Source organism: Rhinatrema bivittatum, chromosome 2, assembly GCF_901001135.1.
Source record: "Rhinatrema bivittatum chromosome 2, aRhiBiv1.1, whole genome shotgun sequence".
NCBI classification, from domain to species: Eukaryota; Metazoa; Chordata; class Amphibia; order Gymnophiona; family Rhinatrematidae; genus Rhinatrema; species Rhinatrema bivittatum.
The window spans coordinates 493273915-493297206 of NC_042616.1; the positions used below are offsets into that span (position 1 = coordinate 493273915).

General features: G+C 43.7%; 1 protein-coding gene across 1 annotated transcript in view; it reads left to right on the forward strand.

Annotated features, from left to right (window-relative positions):
* RREB1 (ras responsive element binding protein 1) overlaps positions 1 to 23292 on the forward strand; it is a 267242-nt gene that overhangs the window by 13333 nt on the left and 230617 nt on the right.

Here is a 23292-nt window from a genome sequence, read left to right on the forward strand (position 1 = left end):
CACAAGAACCTTGCAAGTACCCAAACACCAAGAAGATCCCATGCTACTGATGCAATTAATAGCAGTGGCTATTAGCTAAGTAAACTTGATTAATAACAGATAATGGACTTCTCCTCCAAGAACTTATCCAAACCTTTTTTGAACCTTGCACTTGTCCACATTAAAATTAATCTGCCATTTGAATGCCCAATCTTCCAGTCTTGCAAGGTCCTCCTGTAATGTATCACAATCCTCTTGTGATTTAACTACTCTGAATAATTTTGTATCATCTGCAAATTTGATAACCTCACTCGTCATATTCCCTTCCAGATCATTTATAAATGTATTGAAAAGCACCGGTCCAAGTACAGATCCCTGAGGCACTCTACTGTTTACCCTTTTTCCACTGAGAAAATGACCATTTAATCCTACTCTCTGTTTCCTGTCTTTTAACCAGTTTGTAATCCACAAAAGGACATTGCTTCCTATCCCATGACTTTTTAATTTTCTTAGAAGCCTCTCATGAGCTTTGTCAAACGTCTTCTGAAAATCCGAATAAACTACATCTACTGGTTCACCTTTATCCACATGTTTATTAACCCCTTCAAAAAAAATGAAGCAGATTTGTTAGGCAAGATGTCCCATGAGTAAATCCATGTTGGCTGTGTGCCATTAAACCATGTCTTTCTATATGCTCTACGATTTTGATCTTTAGAATAGTTTCCACTATTTTTCCTGGCACTGAAGTCAGGCTCACTGGTCTATAAGTGCACTTTACTTGAGTAAAGGACTTTTGAAAATTGCTATAATAGTATATTTCATTGACGCGCATAACTTCTTTGAATATTACCTCCCTAGCACAATTTCTATGCACAGAAATAGTTTTATGCCCCTAAATCGTTTTGGGCACATAAACCAGGATTTATGTGTAGAAAAATTTGTACACACCGACCATTTTGTACACATAAATCATGCTTTCTATGCACAGAAGATACTTTGTGTGTGTGTGAAATACGTTTTCTGCGCGGTAAACATGTTTACGCACATATGCACACCACACATGTCTTCTGTGCACATTTTCGGGTTAGCGCACTTTTTAAAATTGCGTTAGCATACATTTTAATGCATTAGCATACATTAACTTTCTGCATTAGGAGTTCAGTTATTTTTTAGCATGTGCATAAGAAATTGTGGGGTAGATATTAAAAGAAGCACGTGCTACCTGGCGCGCACACACGTATGCCCAAAATGCGCGCGCAGGCGCGCACATGTTATAAAATTGGGGGTCAGCACGTGCAAGGGGCTGCTCTGTCGGAGGCCTCCGGCCCCGCCCCTTTTGTAAAGCCCCGGGACTTACACGCGTCCTGGGGCTTTTTAAAATAGACCCGGCGCGCGTAAGGCCGGTTATGCGCGTAAATCCTTTGGATTTACAAGCGTAACCCTTTTAAAATCCGGCCCTGTGTGCACAGTTTTAACACATAGCTTATTACATCGGCCCCAGAAAGAGAAAAGTAATATTACAATATGTGCAGGTCTCTAGTAAAATTGCACATTGAGTATTGTGTCTAGTTGTAGAGACCACATCTATAAAGATGGACAAGGTGGAGGCATTTAAAAGTATAGAAACCTTTGGGATTTCCACTAGATGGCACTAGTCAGCGTCCTGGGTAGAGGAACATGGAATGGAGCAAACCACTTGCTGCAATATCCCTGTATGGTGGCTGCAATGGTAGGCTCCAGCTTGCTTAAAGAGAGGCTGCACCATAGATCTGTATGGTATTTTGAGTTGGGACCTAGAGAAGTGGGAGCTGTTTTTTTTTCTTGAGCTGGGGTTCTTGATGTACAAAGTCTCACTGCTTAGATTTTGCACTGAATAGGAAGTTACATTGCTGGTACATGACCTACTACTGCCATTACTTAACATTTCTATATCGCTGCACAACATAGACAGTGCTGTACCATCAACACACAGAAAAAAAAAAAGACAGTCCCTGTGCAATAGAGCTTTAGTCTAATAAGACAAACATACAGGACAAGAAAGTTGGGGCATTTCATAAGGTAAGACTGGTTAAAATTGTAAAGAAAAGAAAGTTAGTTAATGAGGCTAAAAGCAGACAATCGGGCCTAAGGGTTAAAAGCAGCCTGAAAAAGGTGAGTCTTTATATCGGATTTAAGCATGGCGAGAGAGGGAGCATGATGCACGAGTTCAGGGAGACTATCTGCGAAGAGTGACCGAGGGTTTGAGTTAAGAGATTTTTGGAGTTCGTTTTCCTGTGAAATCCCTAGTCTTTGGTTCAGAAGAGGTTACATTTGGGGAAACCCTTTCTCTGGGTACGCCACCTCCCAACCTGTGGATGGATCAGTGGTGACTCCATACAGAGGAGTTCTGTTTTTTTGCCTTTTGGTGAAGATTTGGTTTGTTTGGTTGTTTTTTTTTTTTTGGGGGGGGGGGGGGGGCAGTTTTGCCACCACCTTTCCATCCAAGAAATGAGGAAGAAAGGTGTCTTGAGTGGAGCGCGTGTTTACCATCTGAAGAGGAGAACATTTTGTTCATCTGGAGACCCACGCTGGTGTCTTCACACTGGGAGAAGAATTAAATTTGGGAGTTGTGGAGTGTGGGATAATTTGGACCTCCAGTACTTTTGGGAAGGGAATTCCACCCATATCTAGGCTTCCCCTGCCCACCTAGGAGAAGGCAGAGACACTTCACACACAGCCCTCACACACACACCCCTCTCTCCCTCTCACATAAACATACAGGCCCCTCCTCTCGCACTCTCATGTCCTTCCCTTCTTTTCTGGGCCTCTTCTTCAGCCATCAGCAGGTGGGGAGTCTGCTGGTGGCTTGCTGGGCCTCTCTTCCTCTCTTCAGCTGCCCGCAGAATGAGGTCTGCTGGCAGCTGCCGGGTTGGGTGTCCCCTCTCTTGCTCTTTAGCTACCACAGGATGGGCTCTGCAGTGGCCTGCCAGGCCTTTCTCCACCTTCAGCTGCCAGCATGACGAAGTCCACTGGTTGCCGCCGAGTCATGGCGTGCTCAGCAGCAGAAGTCGCACTTAAGGAATGTCATCTCCTGCCGCCGCAGGCCTGGTCTCGCAGTAAGAGCTGTGAGATTGGCCCTGTGGCAGCAGGAGATGATTCGGGCTTAAATATGACGCTTGCTGCTGGTAGAGAGGTGTTGCATCTAAGCATCGGATTAGGGAGGGGTTTAGTTTATCCCTGCCCAAATCAGTTGTATAAAACTGGGGTAGCAACTCATTTTGGGGGTGGCACTTGCCACCCTATGTCATGACTATATGACTGGAAGTCTGTTCTAGGTGTCCAACGCCCTCTCAGTAAAGAAGTATTTTATTTGTCAACAGTTTTGAAATATTTATTCTTTTTATGAATATGGTATTACTATTATGATTGATGTTTTATGTTTGATATTGTTTGATGTTTTATGAGGAATGGTGATATTTCTGTTTTCCATCGTGCAATGCATAGAGAGTCTGACTTGTTGCTTTTCCAGTTCAGTTTGTCTGCATTTTTCTGTTTATATTTTATGGTCACTTTATTCTATATTTATTCGTATTCTTCATATGTGAATGAAGTGAGGGATTCTGCTAGTGTGTAACTTCTGTAAGAATCTGTTGCAGGACAGCTTATTGTGCTTTCCACATAGATGTATTGTTGTTCCAGATTCAGTGTAATATTGCAGTGCTGTCATTACCCTCGTAGGGTTGTTGCTGTTACTGCTACACAGGTTTGGAATGTCTTTTTGCAAGGTTTTGTAGTTCTTTACAAAGTGTCTTGCACTGGAAGGTGTTTATGTTGCTGTTACTGAGGTGACACCAAAATTTGAAAATTTTATCTTGTATGGTGAGCTGTAAGGGGACACAGTCAAAGTCTGTTATAGGAGAAATGTCTGTATGGATGTTAAATGTGTTACAGAACTAGAGGTACAGGGTTTTATATTGAGATTCTCTTCCTTCATGCATAGACTACAGACTTCAATCTTGTTATCTATATTGAAGAACTAGTTGAATGAAGATATCAAATAATTGAAATCTTTTCAGTAGGAGGATGAAAGTGGCCAGGTGTTTTAAAATTGTGCAGAAGGCCCTTGGGTCTTTTTCTTATTGTCTTGCCAATTTTAAAGGCAGGGGACTGTGCAGTGGGGATGGATCAAGTTCCTACTCCCCTCCCCCCAAATAATGCTGTCTAATGACACCACTGCTTCCAGTGAAGGTTATAGGAGTCAAAACAGTGGCAAAATTCAGACTTGCATGGGACAAACGCAAAGGGCCCCTGGGGGAAGGAGGATTGGATAGAGGGAGAAGACTACAGATGGGCATGTGACAACACAGTACATAGTTGCAAATGGACAGACTAGGTTGAACAGGTACTCTTATTTTATTTATTTATTTATTTATTTAAAAACTTTTATATACCGGTATTAGTATGCATACATCATACCGGTTTACAATGTAACTTTAAAGGTAGAAATTACAATGAACAGGGAGGGCGAACAAGAGGAGTATACAAAGAGCAGGAGGTGGAGGAATTAAAGCAATAAATAAAAACTGCAACGGACTATTTACAGGAATATACAAGGCGTAGGCAAGATACTTGCAGAAGTCGGTGTACTTAATCAGGGTAGGCTTGTCGGAAGAGCCATGTTTTAAGTTTTTTTCTGAACTTGGCGTAACATGGCTCTAGCCTGAGAGTGGTAGGGAGGGCGTTCCATTGTTTAGGGCCTGCAATGGATAGTGCACGGTCCCTAGTAGAGGAGAGGTGGGCTTTTTTCAAAGGGGGAATGGAGAGGGTGCCTTTGTTGACAGTGCGAGTGGGTCGTTCAGTGCGTATAGGACGAAAGGGTTCATCCAACCAATTGGAATTGTGCGAGTGGATGGACTTGTGCACTATGGTTAGAATTTTGAAGAGAATTCGGGATGCGATGGGGAGCCAGTGGAGTTCTTTGAGTATTGAGGTAATGTGATCAGCTTTCCTTGAGTTGGTGATGACCCTGGCGATGGCATTCTGGAGCATTTGTAAGGGCTTGGTGGTGGAGGAGGGTAGGCCAAGGAAGAGGGCATTACAGTAGTCCAGCTTTGAGGAAAGGGTGGCTTGGATGACGGTGCGGAAGTCATGATAGTGGAGGAGGGGTCTGAGTTTCTTCAGGATGTGAAGCTTGAAGAAACCTTCTTTGAGGATGGAGTTGATCTGTTTTTTGAGATTGAGTTGTTGATCTATGATAACCCCAAGGTCTCTTACTGTGGGTTGGGGTGTTATGACGTTGAAAGCTGGATCGTTGGAGATCGGTGGTTTGGGAGGGAGGTGAGGAGAGATAAGGAGCAGCTCTGTTTTGGAGGAGTTTAGAGCGAGGTGGATGTTGGTGAGGAAGTCATTGATGTTGGCAAGACATGTGTTCCAGAAGGCAAGGGCATCTGAGAGAGAGTTGTGAATGGGAATGACGATTTGAACGTCATCTGCATAGAGGTAGAATTTGAGGCCGAGGTCTGTGAGGAGCTGACATAGAGGTGTGAGATAAATGTTGAAAAGGGTGGAGGAGAGGGAGGAGCCTTGTGGGACACCTTGAGACAAGGGATAGAGTGTGGAGTTGGCGTTTCCTATCTTGACGGAGAACTTTCTGTTAGATAAGTAGGATTTAAACCATAGTAGGGCTAGGCCTGAGATGCCTATTTCGGATAGCCGGTTGATGAGGAGGTTATGGTTGATGGTATCAAAGGCAGCTGAGATGTCGAGTAGGGCGAGGAGGTAACAGTTGCCTCGGTCCATGCCTATGAGTAAGTGGTCCGTGAGGGAGAGCAGGAGGGTTTCTGTATTGAGGTATTTACGGAAGCCGTATTGGGCTGGATGCAGAATGTTGTTGCTTTCTAAATATTCTGTAAGTTGGATGTTTACAATCTTTTCCATAATTTTGGATAGGAAGGGCAGGTTAGAGATAGGGCGGAAGTTAGCGGGGTCTTTAGGGTCTAGTGTTGGTTTTTTTAGGAGGGGCTTGACAATAGCTTGTTTAAGAGCATCTGGGACAGAGCCTGAAGAGAGGGAGGAGTTTATGATGTCTGCGATAGGTTTGGATATAGTGTTCGGGATGGAGAGGAGGGATTTTGTGGGAATGGTGTCTGAAGGGTGGGAAGCTGGTTTGAGTTTTCTGAGAATAGATTCCACTTCTTTAGCAGAAGTCAGGTCAAGGGTTTGGAGGGTGGGTGAAGTGGGGGAAGGTTGGAGGGAGGGGGAAGGGGAGGTGGATGGAGAAGGGTGTTGAAATCTGCGGAGGATGTTGGTGATTTTGTGAGGAAATACTGGGCGATTTCTTCGCTCTTAGTGGAGGCATCATTCTCAGGGATAGTGGGCTGAGAGGATTTGGTGAGGTTGGCAACATAATTGAAAAGGGCTTTCGGGTTGTACATGTATTGGTGGATCTTAGCTGAAAAGTAGTCTCTTTTTGTTTTGAGGGTGGTTATTCTATATTGGTGAAGGGTAGTTTTGAAACTTGAGGCGAGTTGGGGTGAGGGGGCTTTACGCCAGTTTCTCTCACGCTGCCTGAGGGTATTTTTTTAGGGATCTTAGTTCAGTCGTGTACCAGGGTTGATGATTTTTTGTGGGTTGGGTAATGTTACGTCTGGAGATGGGGCATAGTTTGTCAGCAATTTCAAGAGTCATGCTGAGCCAGGATTTGATGGCAGTCTCTGGACTGGAGCAGTCAAGGCTAGTGGATGTGTTGGAAATGGCAAGAGCCAGTTCATCTCCAGAGCAGGGTTTCCTGAAGGTGAAGGTGGTGTTGTTTGAGGGAGTGGGGGTAGTAGGGAAGTTAAGGGGGAGGAGGGCTTTTATGAGGAAGTGGTCGGACCAAGGTACAGGGGAGCAGGTGGGGGGGTGGGATGGTAGGAAGCAGTGGTTGATGAATATAAGGTCAAGGGAGTGACCAGCTTGGTGCGTGGGGGAGGCAACAATTTGTCTAAGGCCTAGAGCTTGGAGTGCAGTAAGGAATGCCTCACAAGAAGGGGTAAGGGGGGTGGCATCGACATGGAGGTTGAAGTCTCCTAGTATGATGGAAGGGATTTCAATGTTTATGTTGGCAGATAAGAATTCAATTAAGGGGGAGGGGTCCCGTTCGATGGATCCAGGAGGGGCATAAATGAGACAGATTTGCAGTGAGGGGGCTTTGAAGAGGCCAATTTCTAGCTTGGAGGGTGATGTGGTGTGGGAGAGTTTGAGATTAAGGTGTTTCTTGAAGGCTAGGAGGATGCCACCTCCTCTTTTCTTGGGTCTTGGAATGGATAGGAATTCGTAGGATTGTGTAGGTAGCTGGTTCAGGAGGACAATGTCTGTTTCTTTGAGCCAGGTTTCCGTGATGGCACAGATGTCTGGCTTGGTGTCAGTGAGGAGGTCATTTAGGATGGGGGTTTTTTTTTGGAGAGTGATTGGGCGTTGAACAGAATGATGGAGAGGGTAGTGAGTCCAAGGAATTGGTTGAGGGGGGTAGTGAGGATAGGGAGGAGGGATTTGTAGGGGGGGGGGTGGGACGGGGGGGATGGGAATGGGGGAGTCTGTTGTGGGGGAGGTGGATGCGGTTGATGTGTTGTGTGGTCATAGTGGGTGAGTAGGCAAAGGAGGAGGGAGGGAGAGGGGGTAGGTAAAAAGGAAACTGAGAGGATATAGGGTAGTACAAGGCGGGGATTAAGGTATCAAGGAGTTAAACTGAGAGAAGGGCACTGAGGGAAGGGCACAAAGCTGATTAGGTAGGGTAAGAGGTGTAAATAGTGTACCATGCAGGTTATACAGCTTAGATAACATGCACAAATAACAGAATAGAGCAATTTAAGGTGTTAGGGGGAGTAGTCCAGTGGCTGGGAGGCAGGCTCATGAGCACCTGTGAGAGGTGAGATAGGCACTTTGAGGAGGTGCCCACTCACTCAGAGGTCCTGGAGCTGGATGGGTCTTGGCTGAGAGGCTGGCAAGTGAGCAGCGATACCTCAGGGTCAAAAGGGACTGCTGGGTGAGAAGGAGGTCCGTGTAGTACTTTAGGCTCTTCCAGGGTCCTTCAGGGCGGTCCGAAGTGGCTGCCCGAAGGGGCGCTCAAAGGGGCAGGCCCCTTTGTCGCTCTCCTTCGGCGCGTGACGCTAGGCGCGTGACGCTTGACCAGGTTAGATTTTTATAGATGACTCTTTTCTGTGTCGCTCAAAAGTGATGTCATCAATATGGGTCTTAGCATCCAGCACAGATTTATCTGCTGACATCTTCTGTGATGAGAGACTACACAGGCTAGAGCTGGTCAGCTTAGAAAACAGAAGGCCGAGAGGGGAAACAACCGAAGTTTATAAAATCTGGAGAAAGGTTTTGATCTCTCTGGGAGTGAGTGGCAGGATTTAGGTCTGCTCTGTTGTACCTCCCTATTACTTGAGACCTAGATTAGCCACTGTTGGACATAGGGTGCTGGGCTCAATGGGCCTTGGTGTGATCCAGTATGTAAATTCTTAAGTTCCTATCTTTTCTCTCATTTTTTTAGAATTATTCACCTGTGGTTTCTAGTCATTCTGAAAGCGGCTGGTTTGATTTGCCTAATTTGTTCACCAAAATGATAAATGTATTTTTTACATGGGTAAGAGCGAAATCGGACAAAAATTGTACGAGATCCACAAAGGCTTACTTATATTATGATATACAAATACAGAACTTACCTTATATATCATGAATACCTTTGTCTTTTTAGCTTTGGTTCTATCAGAAGAGAGGCTTCTTAGATCATATGGATGGCTGCATATGTTGCAGTTTTGGTGCCTATGTTTGTGTCTTCCTCTTACATTTTGCAAATGATCATAGGAGTACCAACATTTGGGGGCAGGGAGAGATGCTGGCAGAGATGTAGCCCTTCTACTTTGGAAGATTTGGGAGTAATTAGTGGGGGAGCTGTGTGAGGGGAAAATGTGTGTGCTGGGCACTGATTAGATCCAAGGCTGGACAGAATCTGCTTGTGTGTGTGTGGGGTTTTTTTTTTTTAAGTTTTGTTTTGTTCAGTTAAGCAGATCACCATTGTGATGTATACATACCAGAGAGCACCTTTTACAGAAATGAAAGATTGCTCTCTGTGGCTGATATTAGTAGCACAATTTTGATCATGCTAATGCTGTACAAGTTTTGTGCAGTCCTTCCTTCAGGTACACGGTGTCACACAGCAGCACAGTAGGCACACATCACTCGAAGCATACCCTGTTAATTCTGAACATGTGTAAGAGCACTCCCAGTAAGTACCCGGCACTGCCTCAGGAGGTCAGCTCCCCTTTGCAAGCTGCCTTCTGGCATTTTATGCTAGATCCGCTTGATGTCAGTTTTCTAGTATCTGCAGCTATCAAAGTGCCTTAATCAGCTAGATGTCTATGTCATGCCCAGGTTTCAAAGAATATTTTGAAATCTTAGGAGCCAGATAGAATAGATGATGGCAGCCTGAGAACACGACACCTTTCTTTTTTTTTTTTTAATTTTTTGGTCCCTCCCAGCTGTTTGTTCCTGTTCCTTTTTACTTCCAACTCAGTCAGAGCCATGGCTGGCAACCAGTGCCATGCGACTTCATTCACAACTACTTGGGAATTTTACCCCCAGTTTATATTTCTATCCCTATCTCCCATATACCTAGTGTGATCATTGCAGTGCCAGTCCTGGGGGGGGGGGCATGTACCAGGCTCCTTCTGGAACCCTACAGTCACAGGCCCTGAATGTGGCCATTGGGTAATGACTGTGATTTCCCCCCCTCCCCCTCCAGGGGGCTGTGTTCACTGCCTTTGCAGCATCTCCAGCCCCAGAGTTGACCCGCGCCAGGAAAAGACCCAACTGACCTTCCCCACTGCCACCAGGCCAGCTCATTTGATGCATTTTAAGATCAGTTGGGATTAATGCAGCAACAAAAGTGACTCATCTTTAAAAATCTTGTCATTTTCACTCAAATGTGTCACTTCCAGCAATTAAAGCAGGTGGAGGTGTCATAGTAACCACAACAGAGAGAGCAGGTGGTTGAGATTCATTTATTTCCAAACACTTAATTATTAAGTCATCTGGATGAATGAGGTACAATCAACTAGTACATAAAATCTCAGCAAAAATACATTAAATCATAATACACAGTCCCAGCAAAGTAATAAGTCAACATTTTAAGATTATCAGTAACTAAATAACAATACCCGTTATACAGCCATTTCCTCTGCCCCAGTGTAGTCAATGGAATTCTCCTCCTCATTTCATTTTATTAAAATTTATTAAACGCCCTACACAAACAAGGTCTGGGCAATTTACAAAAAACATACATAATAATAAAAAAAACATAAAAAGAATTCACTTGACAAACAACTGTCATTAACAAAAATCATTAGATTTCGTAGAAACCATACCATTCATGCATGTTCAAAGAAATTCCATCAAGATGTTACAAGGATGGAAATATACCGTATATCATTCCTTGGGACAGGAGTCAATCTAGATGTTACAGGATTGGAACTAGATTAATACATCAAGCCTTACAATGAGCCTCTAAACTTAATAAAGTTATCACACTTCTCAAAAAATACGAAAAGCACGATGGAGTAAAGAATCTTTCAACAGCCTTTTAAACTTTTTACATTGTCCAGAGAACGTAATTCAAATGGGATGAGATTCCATAAAGATGGAGCAACAATTGAAAAGGACGTCTCTCTTGTGAAAAATAAATGTGCTTGTCGCACAGAGGGAACATCTAATAAATTCAATTGAGATGATCTAAGCCCTCTAGTAGGTTTATAGATCCGAAGCAGAGTATTCGACCAATGAGGAGTATCTGCATTGAGAAGTTTAAATACAGTCATAATGATTTTGAATTTGATATGTTCAGACACAGGTAGCCAATTCATCTTACAGAGGATTGGTGAAATGTGTTTAGTTCGTTTCGTATGAGCAACAAGTCAAGCAGCGGCATTAAATAAAAGTTGAATAGGCTGTAACGTAGTCTTAGGTAAACCTACAAGAAGGCTATTACAATAATCTATTGAGGGAATATTATTGACCGAACAACAGTAAGGAAATCATGATCATACAGTAATGGTCTTAACCCAGCAATCAATCGAAGTTTAAAGAAGCCCGACTTAATTATCGATCTAACCTGTGGTTTGAAAGAGAAAGTCGCATCCAATAGAACACCTAAGCTCTTAAGGGGCTTGGTGATGAGAAATGAAACATTGTCAATGACAATAGTTTCTTGACAAGTTTTTGAGTATGGAGAATGAATTAATAATATTTCTGTTTGAGTATGTAAAGATAATTTATTTTGTTTTAACCAACGTTTAATGGAGTCAATGCAAAGTTGCAATAAATCTGTGGTTTCCTGCCAGGACTTTTGCACTTTAAGGTAGAACTCCTTCTCTTGGTCCTTGCCTAGCTTCCCTTTTCCCTTCCTTTCAGCTCGTAGTAGAGCAGTGATGTTCACAATTACTGAACCTCCCTTGCTGCCACGACTTTGCTGACTCCATGTGAACCGTGACGTACTGGCAGATCTCATACTGTACTTGCGGTACCCCCAGAAACTGTGCAAGACCTGCCAGCACCTCACACTTCAATCAGGAAATATGTGCAAGAATGGTGCATATGCACTTGAGAGCAACATTGCTTTTCTGACAACTTGAGAAAGAGGTGCAGACAATTTTTTATGTATTTTTTAGACCCAGCTTGGAAATCTTAGGCACCTTTGGTGACTAAGTGATTGTATTTAGTTGATCCTGGTCATGCTTTGTTTTATTAAATTTATTTTCATGCCTATTAAAACAATCTATTCAGTGAACCTAAAACAGTGTGATACCATGTTGGAGAGGAATGAAATAGCAACTTTATAAGCCTGGTCCTAGACCCTACACATGTTTGATGAAAACGTTGACAGCAGTGATTCAAATACAGGGGTCATTTTTCATTGGCTTTGCTTTCGATCACTGGGATGAATGTTATTGCGAGTAATTTTAGGAGGATTTAGGTAGCCTCTTTTTCTTCAAGATATACCACTTCTTGCATCAAGGGGTTACCAAAACTACTCGGCCTCCCAATCCATTCATCATAAGAATAAAGCAAAATCTGTTGTAAGTGCATGACATCTGCACAAGAAAGTAAAATTGCTAAACACAAAAATCTTTTTTGTTTTTGTTCTTTTGAAACAAGTGATCCAGCTTCAGTACTCCAATCAATACACCCAGGATGTGCCATAAGTATTGTGAATAATAGTACAATACAGTTTATTTTCAAGATTTAAAGTCTACAAACAAAAGTTAGAAATTTTCCCGCTTGGTGGTTTTCTGTGATGAAGATGTAACTACCTTTATATCTGGGAGGATTGTGGTTGATGGACATGTCACGTGCACAACTGTATTGTAGTGGTGTACAGGTGAAACCCAGCACATGCTGGTGGGAGGAGAACTGGGCTCTTCCGAAGCACACTGTGCCAAAATGTATTTGAAAACAGGATCTGGCATTGAGGCTCTTATTTTTCATCAAACATGCATGGGTTAGTCGTGGTGTATTTGGGATGGAATTGTGTGTGAAGCTTGTGGGTTGGGTCCAGCTGTATGCCAGTACTTCAGGGTTCATTCCAGGAGTCTTGTCATTTTGGATCAGTTCCAAACAGTAGAATGACTGCAGAAGGGATCAGTTTCAACAAGTTGCAATAATAATTAAAAAAAAATAAAAAAAATTCCAGTCAGTTGATGCCCATAGGACTAACCATGACCTCCATGTTTTGCTAAGAGTGGATACTGGACCTGTCTTTTCATGGGGACTTTTTCGCCTTGGTGTAATCTTTTGAAAAGTGCCCTGTTATCTCTGCTGTGTAATGTCCCTAAAAGAAAATTGCAACATGCGCTCCAGCATCATCTTCTTTGGCCTTAGGTAAAAGATTGCAGTTCACGTAACTGGACTAAACATAAACTCAAATCATGTTGATATGAAAAGCTCTGGGAAGAGAAGGAAGGCCTACTTTTGCTTATCAGTGTGAGGAGACTAGTTTAAAAAGTGACCTTATTGCACCAGTGTAACTTCAGCGAGGTATTAGTGTAAATGCATGTTGTGAGAGACACAGAAATATTGAGATGTGTGATGGTCCAGGTCATGGTTCCAGTGCTCAAGCCTCAGGTGTGCTGCTAAATTCATATTAGTTGAAAATCTGTCTGAGCCTTACAATTAAAGCTAGTAATACATGACATTTTTTTCTGGTCAGCTATGGAATGTTTGTTTATTTTTGGGGGGTGATTATTTTGTATACTGTATTAATTTTATGTTTTTAACAGTAGTGTTTTTTCTAAATCTACATGTACCTCTTATGTTATAAAATTGTAATTTTGGGGGGTGTAGGGGCAGTAGTTTCCTCGGCCTCCTTTAGGCTTCCAGTCAGAACCAGAGCTGAGATCCAGCATCATGAACCTTTATTTGCAATTACCTGGGGTATTCTTAACATCCCACGCCCTCTCTTTTAGGCAAGCCATCATGGCAACGGTTCTCAACTAGAGAAAGTGTTGAGTAAGGGGCGAGGTAGGACAGCTCAAGCAACCATATTCCCATTAGAGAGTGCAGTCTCTGAGTGTCGCTGTTGAATGATGGGGAAGCTCTTCCACGTGCCCTGCTGGGGCTGTGAGAGCTGCCTTCATGGAATTCCAAACTCCAGCAGGCCTGGGGAGCAGCATCTTGGTCCCAGGGTCTCTTCATGGCAGTGCACAGCATCGCCACTGAACCACTGGGTTGACCCCAGATTTTGCCATGTTCTGTTTAAGCAGTTGCCTCTGCAGCAGCAGAAGCAGTACTAGCCTAAAATTAGATTAGTTGCCTGTCAGAGCAGATGCTTTTCAGTACAGGTCAATGGGGAACTATATTTGCAGTAGAGCCTGCTAGAAAAGTGGCTGTCACTATTAGAACATAATATTTAAAAACGGCATCAGTAGGATTGCACCATTATATAATGCCTATTAGAACTAGCAACTGATTGGCTGATGGAAACATTTCATTTTCTAAACTATTTTTCTGCACACCAAAGATTAGTTTTGTTGGACTTTCTGCCCAATATATCTGTTGCATGTTTTTTGCATACTGTGCCTTTTTGTAACTCCTTGTTGAGAAGGGGAATCAAGAAAGCCTATTTGCACTGAGCAGCTGTGAGCGTCCAGGGAGAAGGTGGCTGGGTCAGCAGCCACTGAGTTGACAGTAGGGCTTTGGTACATTTTCCTATATAATCCGGGGGGGGCGGGGTAAGGAGAGGAGATATGGGCATAAAGGATAAGTTATGTAACCTGGTTCCAATATGGCTTGACCTCACTCTCCAGCTAATGGCAAAAACTGTAAGAGGTGACCGTCTGCGGGTGGCCAAGTTTGTTCAGCTGACAGTGGGAGGTATCTCTAGCATAGAAAGGTGTGGTGGAAAGGACAAGGAAGAGCATTGAACAAAGCAGTAAAGATAAGGGTAATTGGGCCAAATGGTCCTTTTATATGCCAACATGTACTGGGTCACCAGTACAGAATTTGTAGCTGTGTGATGATTGCAATATGAATCATTTGCTCAAGACTTTTTTTGTGGTGCATTTTGAACTGTTCAGGGATGTGGTCTGTCACACTGTCTGTGGCAAAATTTTCTAATGAGGTGACAGGGAGGGGGAACACAGCCCAAAAGAATCCATGCTACTGGGTTGGGAACCTCGGTGGCCTCTACCTTCCACTTCAGCTGCAGTGGGGAAAGAAAGCAAGTTGGAAAGGTTTCCAGGTCAGTGACCTGGCAGAACATCACCACTGGGGACAATATATTTTCGGTTTCTTTTTTTTTTTACTTTGCACTGTCTGAAGGTGAAGAATGATTAGGAAAAGCAATTAAAAAAATAGAGAAGAATAGAGGTGTGCTTTGCTGGAGTCAAATGATGACTTTTATACAGAAATATGCTTATTATTCATTGAGCTACAATTTGAAAACATTTATAGTTGCTGAAGAGAATGTAATTGTTTTCAGGGTTTGAAAAATCCACTCATCTAGAGGGTGTGGATTTTTCTGACGGGTGAGCTGACTGTGACCTCATGTTCCCAGCAGGAGGGGACTATGTCTTTGTCCCTAGTCAGGGGCTCTGGAGGACAGAGGTCTGAAGGAAGTGTGTTGGGAGGGGGAGATAAGAAAGGAGAGAATAGGAAGGTGGGAGAGGAGCGGAGGAAGAGAAGAGGCAAGAGGGGTGGGGGAGAGAATAAGAGGGCGGGGAGAGGAGATTGAGGGAGTGGCTGTGGCTGTAGGAAGTGGGATAAGGAAGAAGTGAGAAAGAAGACTACATGGGGATGAGGTGTGTGCATTTTACCAGGAAAGAAATGCACTTACTATATATTCTCCTGTAGTCCCCTTCCCACACAAAATAAAAATTATTTGGGTGGAGGGTAAGAGGTGGCAGGAATACATGGTGAGTATATTTCGACCCTGTCAAGTAAGCTATGGAGGACATTTCAAACCCTAAATACTTTAACTAAAGAACATTTTGCCTAGGGTTGACCCTGTGGCACAGGGTATAATGCTGGACTTGTGATGGAAGGTGCTGGGTTATGGGCCGGCAGTGTTCAGGGATGCTAGGGAGGTAACATGCTGGAACCTAAGGAAGAAGGGAGGGAAGATGCGGACCAGGGTGTGGGGCTGAGAAATAGCTTTGGAGGAGAATTCCTTCTAACCCTGGGGACTGGCAAACGTACCTGAGCCACTCATTTTTCTCTCATTTAAACCGGAGTTGGGGGTTTAAATGGGGGGAAAAAAATATCATTTTGACTAGACGTACCAATGGTTTGGAAAGCAACCATAATTCCAACTCTGCCTCAGAAAATGTGGTTTTGCACATTGTGGATCTCAGGTGGCCAGGCCCCGATTCCTGTAAGGCCACAACTTCTGAAAGGAACGAAAAGTCTTCCCCCTACAGCAGAGAATAGTCTTATCAGTTTAGATTTCCAAACATGCTTCCAGGAGCTGCAAACCAGGAAATAGATAGGGGTGAGGCGTATATCAGTCAGATCCAATCTGAAGTGCAAAACACAGTTGAATCAAGGCTTGAATGTTAAGATTAAACAAAGATAACAGCAGGTGACTCTTTGGGGCTTTGGATAATTTGGTTCCTTCATTATAGCACTGCATGATTGTGTAAATACCCATGAAAAAAAAAAACTCCAGGCATTTTATAAATATCCTTATGTTACAAGCATTCAGAAAACAGTTTTTATGCTGCAGAAAATCTTACATTGATCGCTGCATTTTGAGTTAAAGCCTGTAAATTCTCCGAGTAGTGTGGGCAATACCAAATTAAAGTCAGTTAAGAGTGAGTGTCAAGCCCAGTGGGGCAAGTAGAAAAAAACTGGTTAGCTGGAAAGGCAAAAACCTCTGCAAAAAGAGCTATGGGGGACTTTGTGCCCAGAAGTGATAAATTTAATAAACAGGCAAACGTTCTGCAGTACATTTTGCGTTTATTAGTTAGCAAAATATTTTTGAGTAAAATATGGTAGACACCCTGGATGGTATGGAAAGTATGAAGAGGAATCTAGTGAAGCTTAAGATTTAACACTAAGAAAAAAGCAGGGTCATGCATTAGTTTTTAAAAAAATACAAGGGAGCAGTACAGTATAGGGAGTGAAGTTCTGTGCACAAAACAAGTGGAATCAGGGAGTGATCGTATCTGATGATCTTAAAGTGGCCAAACAGATAAAGGCCACGGCAAAAGCTGGGACGGATGCTTGGGTACATAGGGAGAGGAATGGCTAGCAGAAAAAAAGGAGATATTACCCCTGTATAAGTCTCTGGTGAGACCTCATTTGGAGTAAGGATATAAAATGGATGAAGAGGGTCCAGAGGACAGTTATTAAAATGGTCAATGGTTTTCATTACAAAGATCTAAATATGATTTAGAGACATTTTTAAATATCTCAGAGGTATCAATTCACGGGAGGGGGCGGGGGCACTTTACAGTGGAAAGGAGGCTCCAGAACGAGGAGTCATAGAATGAGGGTGAAAGGGGTTAGTCTGAGGAGTAATGTAAGGAAGTATTCTTTACAGAAAGAGAGACAGATGCATGGAACCTATTGGAGATGAGGACAATATGAGAATTCAGGAAAGCATGGGATTAGCACAGAGGATCTCTGAAGGAGAGGAAGAAATTTAAAGGAAAGCAGGAGGTATGGATGGGTAGACTGGATGGGCTGGATGGGTAGACTGGATGAGTCTTTATCTGTAGTCTTTATCTGTAGTCATATTCTGTTTCTGTGTTAAGCGCAAAAAAAAAAAAAGCATCTGTCAAAATTGTGAAAGCAAAGCAACTTATAGGCTTTTACAGTTAAAAAAAAATTTATTTTTTTATCTTTTGCTTGAAATTTAAATCCGGCTCATAACAATATTTGTGCTGCGTCATATCTTAACGTTTAGGAAGAAACCAAAGGATGGGTGTACCAGATTTTTGTATACAGAACTATACTAGTATCGTAATTAGTGCAAAGCACAGCCAATGAATTTCGGCGAATGCAGAACATTTAAGGTTGATGGGTGGTGGGCTTATCAAGTTTTGTAATTAAAGCCGCATCCTATCTTCACAAAATGTGCAGGGATTTTCAAAAAAGTAATGTGCCCCCCCCCCCCCCCCGTACCAGACTAACTGAATTAACCCTATGCTTGGGGTGGGGAGTACCACAGGAGAAATATTTACTGATATGACTTTTTTTTTTTTCGGGTTTGTAGCCTGAGTGGGGGATGAGACAGGGTCCCAGTTACCTCAATACCACAATTCTGTGCCCTTCCCAAACAACCTCTCACTTGTGGCACCACAGACCAGATAAAATCATCACACCAGAATAAAACCGTAATTAACCCTTTTTACTAGTATTGTGTAAGTAGGCAGTAAATGCAACCGGAATGTTAAATGGGAAAAGTACAGTAGTGAAGTATAATATAAATTTGCAGTTTTCTTCTTTTAAATCAAGCAATACAAAAATAACACTGGGTATGGCCTGTTAGCCAGGGCAACCATATGGATAGTAAAACAAACAAACAAACAAAAAAAAGGAACATTAATAGAGAGAGGTTGAGAGGGAAAACCAATGAAGTACACAACTTTAAAAAGTTGACTTTACCCCTGAGTACTCAGTAAGGGGGGGAACAGATTCACCCCAATGTCACCAATTTGTAAAGGGTGCACCTTGTCCCAAATACAAAATTGTGTGGGAAAAAAACAATCAAGAAAATGAAGAAGTCTCTCTTGATGGTGTTGCTGGCTAGATGACAAACCAAATAGATGAGCACTGCAGTGTGTGAAAGGTCTCTCTCTCCCCTAGCGAATTTCCCAAATAATTTACTTGGTAATAACCAGAAAGCAGGGTTGGTTTCAGTCTCTTACAGAAAGACCACAGTTCACCAATTTTTTCTTTCCCAGTACCTGCCAGCAAGCGTTTATGCTTGACTTCGACTGAAGGGCTGAAGCACTTAAGATGAGATACTGAATTTGGGAACAAAAGGCAAGGAAATAAACCTTCTCCCTTCTTTGCTAAAATACTATCTGTGCAAAGTTTAGATTACTCAACTCTGGATCTTAGGAGGGTGGTCAAGCCATGTGCTCCTGGGCCTGGATGTTTATGGGAAGGAAGTCTCTCAGTCTCTCAGCTCCTGACTCCTCTGTTCCTTGTTGGGATTTTACATGTTACTCCCCTATGAAGCAAGAACAGCTGTCTGTTTCTCTGTTTCGACAGAGCTCAGACTTCTGTCTCTCCCTCTTGATAATTAGCTCTTCAGGAGTTGAACTGATTGCAGGGCTACCAGATGCAGTCCTTCTTCCTGGCTCCAACTCCTGGCTGTCTCCACCCCACACACAGACAGAACCAACCAAATTGTGCTTTTTCTACCTTAAATGGTCTCACAGCATTCCTTTGGCTTTCTCCTCTCCTGGCTATGTAGTGCTGTTCTCTGGGCAGGATAAACAGTACAGCCCTTTTCCCAACTTGTTAACACTGAGAGTCCTGGATGCTGGTTCTTACAGAATATCTGTCATTCACAGGAGAGCACACAAAGGTTTTTGATGTATTTTTATATTCCTTCACCTTGGCTGTGGAGGCTTGTAGTCTCTGTAGGGTTGAAAACCCTTTTTTTGACAGGTCCAAAACACATCACTCAGAATCAGACGCAGCTCAGTCCACATTCTTAAGGCTCCAACACATAAAATTGTGGAAGCAGGAACCTGATTTATAGTAGCTTGCTACACTAATAATTTGACTCCTAAAGAGATGCAACATGATGCTGCTGCTTATGCTCTTCGCTCTGCTGGTATTCCTGCATGCAGGAATAAGTGTTGGGCAGCTCGCCCTCCCTATTCTTCATGAAAATGGACCCCAAGATTGGCATGGCCTGTTCAGGTAGACTCCTCAGTCACTGAAGCCCAGAGGTAGTAGTGCCAGTCCTCCAGAAATACTGCTTGTCACTTGCTTTTTTTTTTTTTTCTTTTAATTTTCTGTATGGTATGTGTGAGGGATCAATTTTCTCTGAGCTGTAGTTAATGTACTTTGCAAAACAAGAAAAATAAGTCGTTGTAAAGTAATTCTGTAGATTGCTTAGTCTTTTTTTTATAACTACTCTAAATAGGGATGCTGTAAACTTGGTCGGTGTAGGTTTGCATCCTTAAACACCTCTTAACGTGTGATCTGTTAAGCACAGCCTAGTTGCATGACCCAAGGGAACATCGCTTCAAGCAGCAGTACTAGCAAAACTGTTTTTGTTGTTTTTAGGAAATCCAGTTTGAATTTTAAACCAAACTAAAATCATTAAGACCCCTCTATTTGTATTTAATCCCAGAGATTCCAAGTAATTAAACTCTTCATTTTTCACTGCCCATTGATGTGTGCACTGCTTAATTTTCTATTAAGAGAGAAGGAGAAGTTGGGTTGATGCACTTCAGAGTGTGAAGACTCCATTTCATGACACCCTGAAAGCTAGTTAATTTTGTTGTTTAGAAAAGTGATGATATTTGAATACTTGTTCTAACTGGTGCAGTAAAAATAGCTGTGTCTACACTTACTGGAGAAATGTGGAGGAACAGCAGGGAGAGATTGGAGGGTGCAGGGCATTACTGGAGGTGATGATTGATTGACACTCTCTGGCAAATATATAAAAACTTTTTGGCTCCAATCCAAAAAACTGCTTCAATTTTTGCCCCGTTGTTTTCCCACTTGAAAGCAATGGGGAAAATGTCTCAGTGATAAACAATGACGTAGTCTTTGCCCCGAGCAAAACTTTTGATATGTGTTCTAGTGCAAAGCTGTTCGTCAGTGAGTGAAGGATATAGGCGAGGCACCATGCAGAATGATCTTTATAGAAGGCAGAAACTGCATCCTCTCCATCCATTTAATGTTCCACATGAGCCTCTGGTACATACGTAAGAAGCTGTTGACATGGTGGAAACTTTAATAAACACTGGATTTAATTTGTACTCAGACACTGTAATTGGCTACGTCAAAAGAAATATATTGACTAGATGGACACATGCCAGGCCCATTTTGTGGTTCAAAATGTTGAGTAATTCAGACAACTGTAAGAAAAGTCTGTCCAGAAGCAACCTCATACCCTACAAAGTAGTGAAAAAATGGAAGAGAAGCATAGCATCACGGTGAATTCACCTGCAGCCTCCTTTTTAATATCTATAGCCAGTTTTAGGACCCTGTGCTATGCAGTGGCGGTACCCAGTGGCATGCAGTGATGGGTGAGCCCCTCTGAGGTAAGTATCATACTTTGATTGCTAGAGGTTGATAGGGGCTGATCGCACAGGCGCTCCATTTGCATTTGTGAACTCAGTCCCTCTTGAGTGCCAGTAGAGCTTTCTCTGACCACTACTTTCCTGGTAACTCTAGTATGTCTCAAAGGAGAAGCACCTGTGAGTTATTGGAAAGGAACTTCTGATGGCTGTGAGATCACAGATGACCGATATTCTGTAAGTCTGTGAAAATTTCAAAATATTTTCATCTTTGTAAGCGTTGTTGCTGTTACCATATAGAATGGCTGCTGTCATTCTCCAAGAAAAGCAGAATGGTAGTCCTCACACAGGGGTGACATCATCAGATGGGGCCCCAATGTGGAAAACTTATGTCAGAGTTTCTAGAACTTTGACTAGGCATACTGAGCATGCCCTATAACACATGTCCACATGGTGTCCTTCAGTCTCTTTTTCCACGAAGCTGTAAGCTTCACAGTGTGAGTGAGCTCACTTTGGCTGTTTTTTTGGCATTGTGTGAAAACTTTGCTTTTTTGCGGGTTTTCCTCGTTGTACCATCACTGGGTCCCTCTCTTTAGCATCCCTTAGTGTCTCCTAGTTAGGGTTTTCGGCGATTCGGGTAAATTTCCTTTTGCGGTTGATTCCTCATGGGCATTGGTGTATCGGTGCCCCCCCCCCCCAGCCATCGCCGCCCCGCCACCACCATTTTTGGTTTGTGCCCCTTTTCTTACATCCGTCATGGCCATGTCAGGTTTTCGGTGATGCCCCTGGTTCCCAAGGAACATGTCCATCACGGATCCGCATGAGATATGTATCCTTTGGGGGCATCGCATGACATCTGGGGTTGCAGTTTATGCGCCCAGATGACCCCAAAGGGACATCTGCTTTGACTCGACAAGATGGAGTAGCTCTTCAGGTTGAAGAAATTCGAGCCATCGGCATCAGTGGACCAAGGTGCCGCTCCGATGGACATTGACATTGGCGGGACTGTCGGTTCCATCAATGCCGTCGGTGGATAGGGGCGACAGAGACCGACCATCGTCAATCTCCTCCAGGCCGAGGATGTCTGGTTCCTCATCATCGGTCTCAGCACTGGGGAAGAACTGAGCAAAGCATTGAGGGAAGCCGAAGAAGCATTGACAGTAGTCCCTGTCCTTGCACGGTGCTGCGTATGGAGATGTACCTTCTCTTGCCGCGATGCCCCGAAGTGACATTGCAGCGAGGAGATCCAATCCTCCATCAGTGTTTGGGGGTCCGTGACGGTCTCCACCAATCCTGATGCCAGTCTCGAATCCACCTCGAGGGTCCAAAGAGAATCTGGCCTCCCCTCCTTCCTCCCAGTCAGTATCGTGGTTGCTGGTTCCTCGACAAAAGCTCCACCAAAGCCGGCAGAGATGCCAAGGCCTGCCACCCCCTGTCCAGTTTTACTGGTGCATGCACTGCTAGACGAAGGCCAAGCACCTAGGGAGCCATCCCCTGTGACTTACAGTGAGGATGAGGAACCCTATGACCCCTAGGGGGATGATGTGTCAGAGTCCACAGAGGGCTCCGAGAGTCTCCCTTCAGACCCTTCTCCTCCAGAGGAGCGAAGGAAGTATCCGCCTGAGGCATTAACCTTCACAGGTTTTGTGAGAGTGATGGCGGAAGCCATCCCTTTTCAGTTATAACCTGAGGAGGAGGCCAGGCATAAAATGCTTGAGATCTTCCAGTTCATGGAGCCTCCTAAGGAGATTGTGATGGTCCCGATACACGAGGTCCTTAAGGAGTTGCTGAGGATATGGGAACACCCCCCTCAATGCCTCCCGTTAATAAGAATGAAGACAGGGCCTACCTCATCTAGAAGGTTGCCGGATTCAACAAACTGAGTCGAGCCTTCAGACCCCACGAGTGGTCCCTGGACCAGAGGGTAGCGAATTGGATATTCTGCCTCTGGGGGAGCCTGGACGTAGATCTGTTCGCATCCCCTACAATAGGAAGGTACCTCAGTTCTGCTACCTGTACAGGTCAGATGGCAAATCAGCCTTGGATGCCCTTGCCTGTCATTGGAGCAAGGGTCTTCTGTATGCGTATCCTCTGATTCCCATAGCAGCGAAGACTCTCTTGAAGCTTCACAAAGACAAGGGTACTATGATCCTCATTGGCTGAGACAGATCTGGTTTCCACTCCTACGGGACTTGTCCATCAGGAGACCAATCAGTCTGGGGACTTCCCCCAGGTCTCATCACGCAGGATCAAGGCAGGCTGCGGCATCCCAACCTCCAGGCCCTGTCACTCACAGCCTGGATGTTGAGAAGTTAATCTTCCAGCCACTTGATCTTTCAGAGGTTGTGTCTCAGGTCCTGGTGGCTTCTAGAAGCCCACTAGAAGGTCCTATGAACTGAAGTGGAGGAGGTTTTCTGTGTGGTGTGAGCAGAAGGCCCTAGATATGTTCTCCTTCCCCACACAAAAACTGCTTGACTACTTCCTACATCTATCGGAAGCTGGCTTAAAGACCAGCTCCATTAGAGTTCATCTGAGTGCAATTGGTGCATACCACCAAGGTGTAGATGGTACACCCATTACTATACAGCCT